Source organism: Crocodylus porosus, unplaced genomic scaffold (assembly GCF_001723895.1).
Source record: "Crocodylus porosus isolate Cpor-Errol unplaced genomic scaffold, CroPor_comp1, whole genome shotgun sequence".
NCBI lineage: Eukaryota > Metazoa > Chordata > Crocodylia > Crocodylidae > Crocodylus > Crocodylus porosus.
Genome location: NW_017728906.1, coordinates 135,886,366 through 135,893,710, shown reverse-complemented (window position 1 = coordinate 135,893,710; position 7,345 = coordinate 135,886,366).

The window sequence follows — 7,345 nt, the reverse complement described above, 5'->3', positions numbered from 1 at the left end:
CTTCCAGCCCTAATGTCTATGAAATCTATGAAACATACCAGCAGAGTTTTACTATGTAAACATAGTGTTATACTAGTACACTTATTCCTGGTCCTGTAGAGGAACAGCTGTATTTTACTGATACAGATACATCCAGGAGTTCGCAGTTACTATACTGGAATTCATAAAACCGTATGACTTCTAGTGTGCATAAGGCTTCAGGCTTGATGTGTCATTAAAGGGTGCAAAATTAAATTCCCTTTTTAAAAGGATATCTATCTTCTGAAATTTATCTCCTGGAGCATCATCCACTACCCTGAGAGTAAAAATCTATCAAATTTAAAAGATTCTAGATAGAGTATTATTCTTTTCCTCCATATGGACAGTTACAGGAGAGTATTAAAGTTAAAGAAGTTAAAGAAATCCAAAAAATAAAAAAATAAAAAAGGAAACCAAAAGGAAAAGGGAAAACAAAAAGTGGGCAGTGCATGCAGATTGGGGCACAGGGCCACAATGCGCGACTGTCAGACCCCAGTGGGGAGTGGGAGAGGGCCACAAGAAGGTCATCCAGTGGATGGGGGAGTGGGTCTAGCTCACTGCCACTGCACACACTCCCAAGGAGTAGAGGGGCCCCATGCCCCTCATATCTGTGTGCAGGGCAAGGGCTCCCTGCCCTGCTGCCCTCCCCAAGGACTTCCATGGTCTGGTGGGTGGGGCGCAATATAGCAGAGCAAAGCAGGGCCAGATGGGGAAGCTCCTTGCTGCTGCTGTGAGCCTCATGCTGTCCTGGCGATGCACCCACTGCCCGTCCCAGAGCAACAAGGGGTACAACCCCACACTGGCACCTCTGCTGCTGCTGGGTGTGTCACTAGGGCAGTGCAGGGCTCACAGTGGCAGCAAGGAGATTCCTTACCCGGTTGCACTCTGCCCTGCCATGCTGAGTCCTGCCCATGGCCTAACCCATGAAGGTCCTGGGGGAGGACAGCAAGGCGGGGAGTGCAAGTGTGCTGCAGGCAGCTTGCCCTCACCCGACACAGATCTGGTGGGCACATGACCCCTATGCCCCTCCTGGAGTACACACAGAGGCAGGAAGCCAGTCCTGCCTCCCCCGCCTAAGTTGGCAGCGGGCAGCCCACACCAGCCCCCTTCACAGGCTCTGCTCTGGCCCTACCACAAGTGTAGGAGGGGAAGCCTGTCTCCCTGCTTGGGGGACAGCAGCCTCTTGTGGGTAACAGTTGGGGCTCGGGTGCTGCTGCAGTGTGCAGGGGGCTGCGGACCATAGCCTTGGCACCTGGGGATACCTCTGGCAGACTGGAGGGCAGGGGGGCATGGATGGAGGGCAAGCACCAGCAGGAACAAGAGACTGTGGAAGGAAGTGAGGAGCACCAGCAGAGTTGGGGGGGTTGTGTTTGGGGAGTGAGGACCACTTGCAGGGATGTGGGGCTGTGGCTTGGGAGTGAGGGGCCTGGACCTGCATGCTGGTGAGCTAAGAGGGCAGGAGGAGCTATGATTTTCCATGATAAAAACCCCCAAATCAAATGCCAAAATCTATAGGTACTTAAATTTTATTTTACTATAATGATTTAGATGCTGGTAGGCTTCCAAATTGCTTTTAAATTGTAAGTATATCAATAAAACGCGCATATATATATATATATATATATATATATTAGGTACCACTGTACTGACTTCAATATGAAGCATAGCACCCTGTGTTCAAAAGTAAACAGGGAGGCAAAGCAGCCCAACTTTTGCCTGCCAGCATAAAGGCAGGATCGCTTGCCCAGGAAGAGTGAAACCTGGGACCATGACCCAAAGCAGCCTAAGAAGATTTAGACTACATCTCCCACTTCACAGGAGAATGCCTTAATTACCATGCTATGGATGCCTCTTCCCGCACACACCCCCTTTTTTTTAAATTGGTCCACTAGGCAGATACATGTAAAAGAATAATAGGGCCAGAAAGAGAGGTAACTGTCCCCAGGGATGACACTTCAGTTGTGGTCCTTGTTGTTCATTGAGCAGTCCTGGGTTAAAAATAACAGCAGGAGCCAGGACTCCTCTCCACCCTTCCCCAACAAGGGAAGTGTCCTAAATTTCTTAAAACCTAAGTCCTGTTTAGGCTCCATTGAGATCAGTTGCAATCTGGCCCTAATTTTCTGACTTTCCTGCCCTTGGGTCTGTAATCCCATTCCAGTTGAAGGCACAACAATTCAGAAACAAATTGCACCTACAAACTTAAGGCCTTCCTTCTGAAAATGCATCCTAATATATAAACATACATCATCCTCTCATTCAGCTTTACTGACCATGTGGAATTCACATGACACATTATGATAAGTAGATTCCTTTCTCCAAATACCCATATAGGAGTTTGAAAATAAACTGCTCTGTTTATTTTCTCCCAAGAAGAAATCTGTTTGAATGGAATATAGCAAGCATCCGCTTAGAATTTATGTCTTGCCTTGAAATGACAATGCCTTTGTTCAAACTTTGTCCTGATGCTGCACAGTACAGGGGCACAGCATAATTTGTGTGTAAACGACAAGGAAAAAGAGAATGAACAGAAGAGGAACTTGATCCTGCATTAATGAGAGCACTGCTGCATAGCCACTAAATTAATCTTGCCTCATAGCAGGAGTCTAGCCAAAGAGAGGAGCACATAACTAATAATTAACATACCAACAAGGACACTTAAGCCCACATGTCCTCATATACATGCACTCTTTGCTCACACTCGCATTTTATCTGCATTCTTGAGAGTAGGGAAGAGCCTATAAGAGTTTGAGCCTTGCATCATGAAAGGTTCTATCTTTCTCCATGAGATAGGATTTTGCCACTGATTTCCAAAAAGCAGAATAAAAATTAGCATTCATTTTGCTAGCTAACTCCTACTGCAGTGCAACAACTTATACTGGGTATCATGCGGGGACCAGAAGAACCAGGGATTTATGGAAGTAAATTACATCCATAGAGGTAAATTATTGCTTTTCTATTTCACAGAGACACCCTGAAATAATCCTAAAGTATTTTTTTTTAGTTTTTAAAGAATACAATTTCATTATACATATTCATTTATGATTTTGTCTCCATATGAATTTTCCTTCTAGCAGTCAGGCTGTGGCACTGTGAGCATGGACCTGGTGGTAAACCTGGACCTAATGAGAAAAAAGTGCCTTTCTTCATCCCATTTCTAATTCTAAATGTGCTCAATGAAAACTTGTTCTGATGAATTAAGCATAGTTTTATGTTGTTGTCTTACTTTGTTCTGTGAGTTTATTTATTAAAGTTATTTTATTCAAGTTTGACACACATGTTTATGGCCACATTAAGCAATTTGTTAGTGGCTCCAAACTAGTCAGTATTACAACCTGGCACACTTTCCTTCTGTGAAGCTCTTTCTCTTGCTTCCTGGTTGAAGAGCCCTCCTCCCTATCTGTCTTCTTTCTGGCATGCAGGGTGAAACAGAATCCCAAACTGTTCGTAAGTGCCAAAGCCTGCAGTTACATGGCTGCATATGTGCCAATTCAGCATATGAAGGGGAAATAGAATTTGTCCCTTCCCTGCAGCTTCACATAGTTTGTGAGCAACTTGGCCTTTGAATTCAACCACTTCAGTGATAAGAGAGTGAGACAGCAAGGGTTGCCCGCTTAGCAAAGGATTTTTTAACCACTATGGCTATTCTTAAAGCACTCACAATTTACAAGAAACTGAAAAACAACAGAAGTCCTGAGGTTCACCCTATCTTACTCTGATCTCACTCCCTCTGCAAATAAGTGTTTCAGCTGGCCAGGATCCAACTATCCTTCTCCTGCAAATCCTACTTTTATGCAGCAGTTGTAAGTCAATTCTGTTTTTTCAGCTGGAGTATCTGTCCTGTTCCATGCTAAGTTCATTCTATCATACATACTCCATCTGCCCCCTTATCAGTGAATGGAACTGGGGCACTATTTGAGAATATTTTCACATTTATAAAGGAACATGTAACACTTTAAATATGTTAAATTCACTTTAAATCTGAAGTCAGACATACAAGTCTGTTAAACAAGTTTCAGTCTGCCTGGAATGGTTAAAAAATATATCTGGAGAATCAAATACAGCTTCAGATCAATTCATTTAGAAACAGTCCAGTGTTATGTGTGGACACCAGGGCTAGGGACACACATTACACATAAACTGGTTTAAACCTATAACAGAACAGATGTGCAGTGCGCATGAACCAGTTTGAGAATGGCTGAAACCAGTTTGAGATAAACTTGGTTGAATGTAGTATCGGTTGTAGGTCAAGCTGCTTTATGTAATGTTTGTCTCAGACCCCTTGCTGGTTTAAGATAAACCAGACTTCCCCAGCATCCTGGCATGCTCTCTGGGCAGGGCTTTCTGCTCCACAACAGGGCTGGCCCCTCCCCTCTGCTCTGTGGCTGCAGCTCCCCCAGTCTCTGTAGGCCGCTGCCTAGCTTCTTCTCTGCCCCCATCCCCTTCCAACTCTCTGTTAATTCCCCTGTCCCTCCCAGATACCTCTCAGCATTAGTTAGCAGTCCACATGATGGCTAGCTCCCAAGCTGTGGCAGATGGGACAAAGGCAGAATCAACAAATAGCTGGTAATGTCCCTCTTTTATTTTCTTAATGGGCTGATAAACACTGAGTTAGGGGTGATAAACATTACCAGATGGACTGCTCAGGGTAGGTTGGGGGGACCCTTCCCTAATTGTAGCATCTTGCCAGGGCCTGGCAACGACCCTTCAGCTCAGCTCTGAGGAAGGGAAAGGAGGGCTATTCTAGTGTCCCCTGGCTTTTAGCCTGAACCACTGCAGGTATATGCCTGCATTTCTGGGATGTCTGTCTGGTTACAAAACTGATTTAGCCTAGCCAGGTTAGACTAACCTACATAGTTTGAATCAACTCAGGCTTTTTCTAGACATCCTTTACCACATTGCTCTTCATCCTTCCCTTCTCCTGCTGCAACTGACTGCTATGGTACATAGTCAGAATTATAGCCCCCTCTTTTGTTAAGAATTTTAACCAGTAAGTGCTGTTCATTTCATTCAACTGCTTTCTGACAACCAGCTGTCTTCTTATTTCCTACTTGATTGTGTCCCCCCATTCTCCTCCTCCCAGCCCCTAAAAAACAAAATTTATTGGTCCAAGTACCACCATCCCTTACAAGAGTTTGAACAAGTGTAGGCTAATGAAATGTATTGAACTCATGTTTAGGACAGAAGGAAAACCAGAAAACCAGAAAAGTTAAAATGCTTCCAGTTACAGGTCACCCATCCCCTGGAATGCACAAACCATGGATGCAAGGACTTTCCTCCACTCACCTACTGTGAGGCATATTGGGCTGGGTGTCAGAGCTACAGCATTTGAGACACAGTGGTAAACTAGTTCCCAATCCCCACAAAATTCAGAATGGTTCAACTGTTATGTGTGTCCTTAGTACCTCTTAGTTATAGTCCTTTGAAAGAAGTACCTAATACTTTACCAAGTAGGGCAACTATCTATTGTATTAGTTTCCCATTAGGCAAGCTTAAACAAATGTAAAATACACTACTTGATATGGACTTCATAATTTGCATATCACAGTCAATACCACACAAAATCAGTATGCATACATATAGATGTACACTTCTGATACAAAAATTAAATATGAATAGAAAAAATGTGCAATGTCTATTTTCATAACTTTGTCCAATAATTGTTATGTGAGTTCCTTTTTATCAAAATCTGTGTTTAAACATGCAAAGAGCTACCATTGTATTAAAGTGATACTGTATTACTTAGAACATTAATTAGGAAAAGAAAGGCAGAGGCTTGTAATTTCCCACAATACAGTATCTGTCTGGAGGGTACTAAAATTGGTTCTCAGGTAAAGGAAGACTAACACAGTGAACTGATAAATGTAGCAGGATAATAATTAATGGTTTGTTCTTTCTTCTGTGAGGCCCATCTGCATTTGTTTTGGCTAAAGCCCTTATCGGGTACTAAAAATAATGAAAGCATTTTCCTTCCTAAAGTCTCCACCCATGAAGTCCCAGAGTACTTCTGGAAGTGGAGGCTATCTCAGAATCTACTCTAATCAACTACCTGACTAAAATAGTCAATACAAATTGCTTAAGGTAAACGAAAGGCCAAACTATCATAGAATAAGCTGGAGACTTCTTTATATCTTCTTAAAAGTGTATACAGAAAAAGGAAGGAGAGAAAAGTTGAATATGGGGCTCAACCTGCTACACATGGGCGTGTCTACACATTCATTAATGTGCCTTTGCTACTGCACATTAAGTTTAGTACCTCTAATATGAGCTACTACATAAAGACACATTAGCCTGTGATAATGCACAGTAGCAAATGCAAATTTTTTTTTTTATGCTTAATTTGCAGTAGACTAATTTTATGGAGCATTAGTACATTGGCATAGGTTTGGCATGACACACTAATACACAGTAGATTAGGCTACTGTGCATTCTGGCATCTTGTGTAGACGTATCCATCAGGCCTTAACAACACCAATTAGCTTTTGCTAAAAGATCCAGCATATGCTAAAAATCAGCTGTGGCTAGCTTCATAATGAAATGTTCACATTTGGAGAAGTGAGTGCATTTCCCTGTGGTTTCAGTGTAAGGGTAGGTCAAGGTATAGACAGTCAGGCTTAGTGCTTGACACTAGGACCAGAATCAGAGATATACCAGAATATAAGTAACTGAACTCACCACCAAGGTATCAGTCCAGGTTCCAGAATATCAAGCCAAGAGTCAAGACAAGATCATGGTCACAGTAATGCCAACTGTTGCAAAACCATCTTGAGACTTGGGATTTCAGTCAAAATAACTGACTTGTGATCTCCCAATCTAACTCTAAGATCTCCAGATTTTCCCAGCTGGTAAGTGGAGGGAAAGGGGCGGGGGAGAGGGAAGGGGCTGGGGCGAGATTGTGTACCCTGTGGTGAGGGAGGGAGTGGGGCAGGAGCAGGGGAAGGAGTGAATGAAGCCCTGGGGCCAGGGCAGGGCATCCACAGGTGCGGGGGAGGGGTACAGCTCCCTGCAACAGTGCACACCCATGGGGGAGGCATGAGGGCATGTATCCCCCACAAGGCAAAGGCAGGATTCCTGTTGTAGCCTGGGGCTCTGCACCCTGCTGCCTTGGCCCAGGAGCTCAGCCATGAGATGCCATTGCCAGGCAGGCAAGGGACATGGTGTTTTGGCCGCACAGAGCCTCCCCTACCTGCATGGCAGGTACATTGGGGTCACATAGCTGAGCTCCCGGGCCAAAGGCAGCAGAGAGCAAAGCCCCAGCCCACAGCAGCCAGCCCACCTCTGCTGCACAGGGGACACATGCCCCCATTGCTTCCCCCAGGGGTGTGCGTCG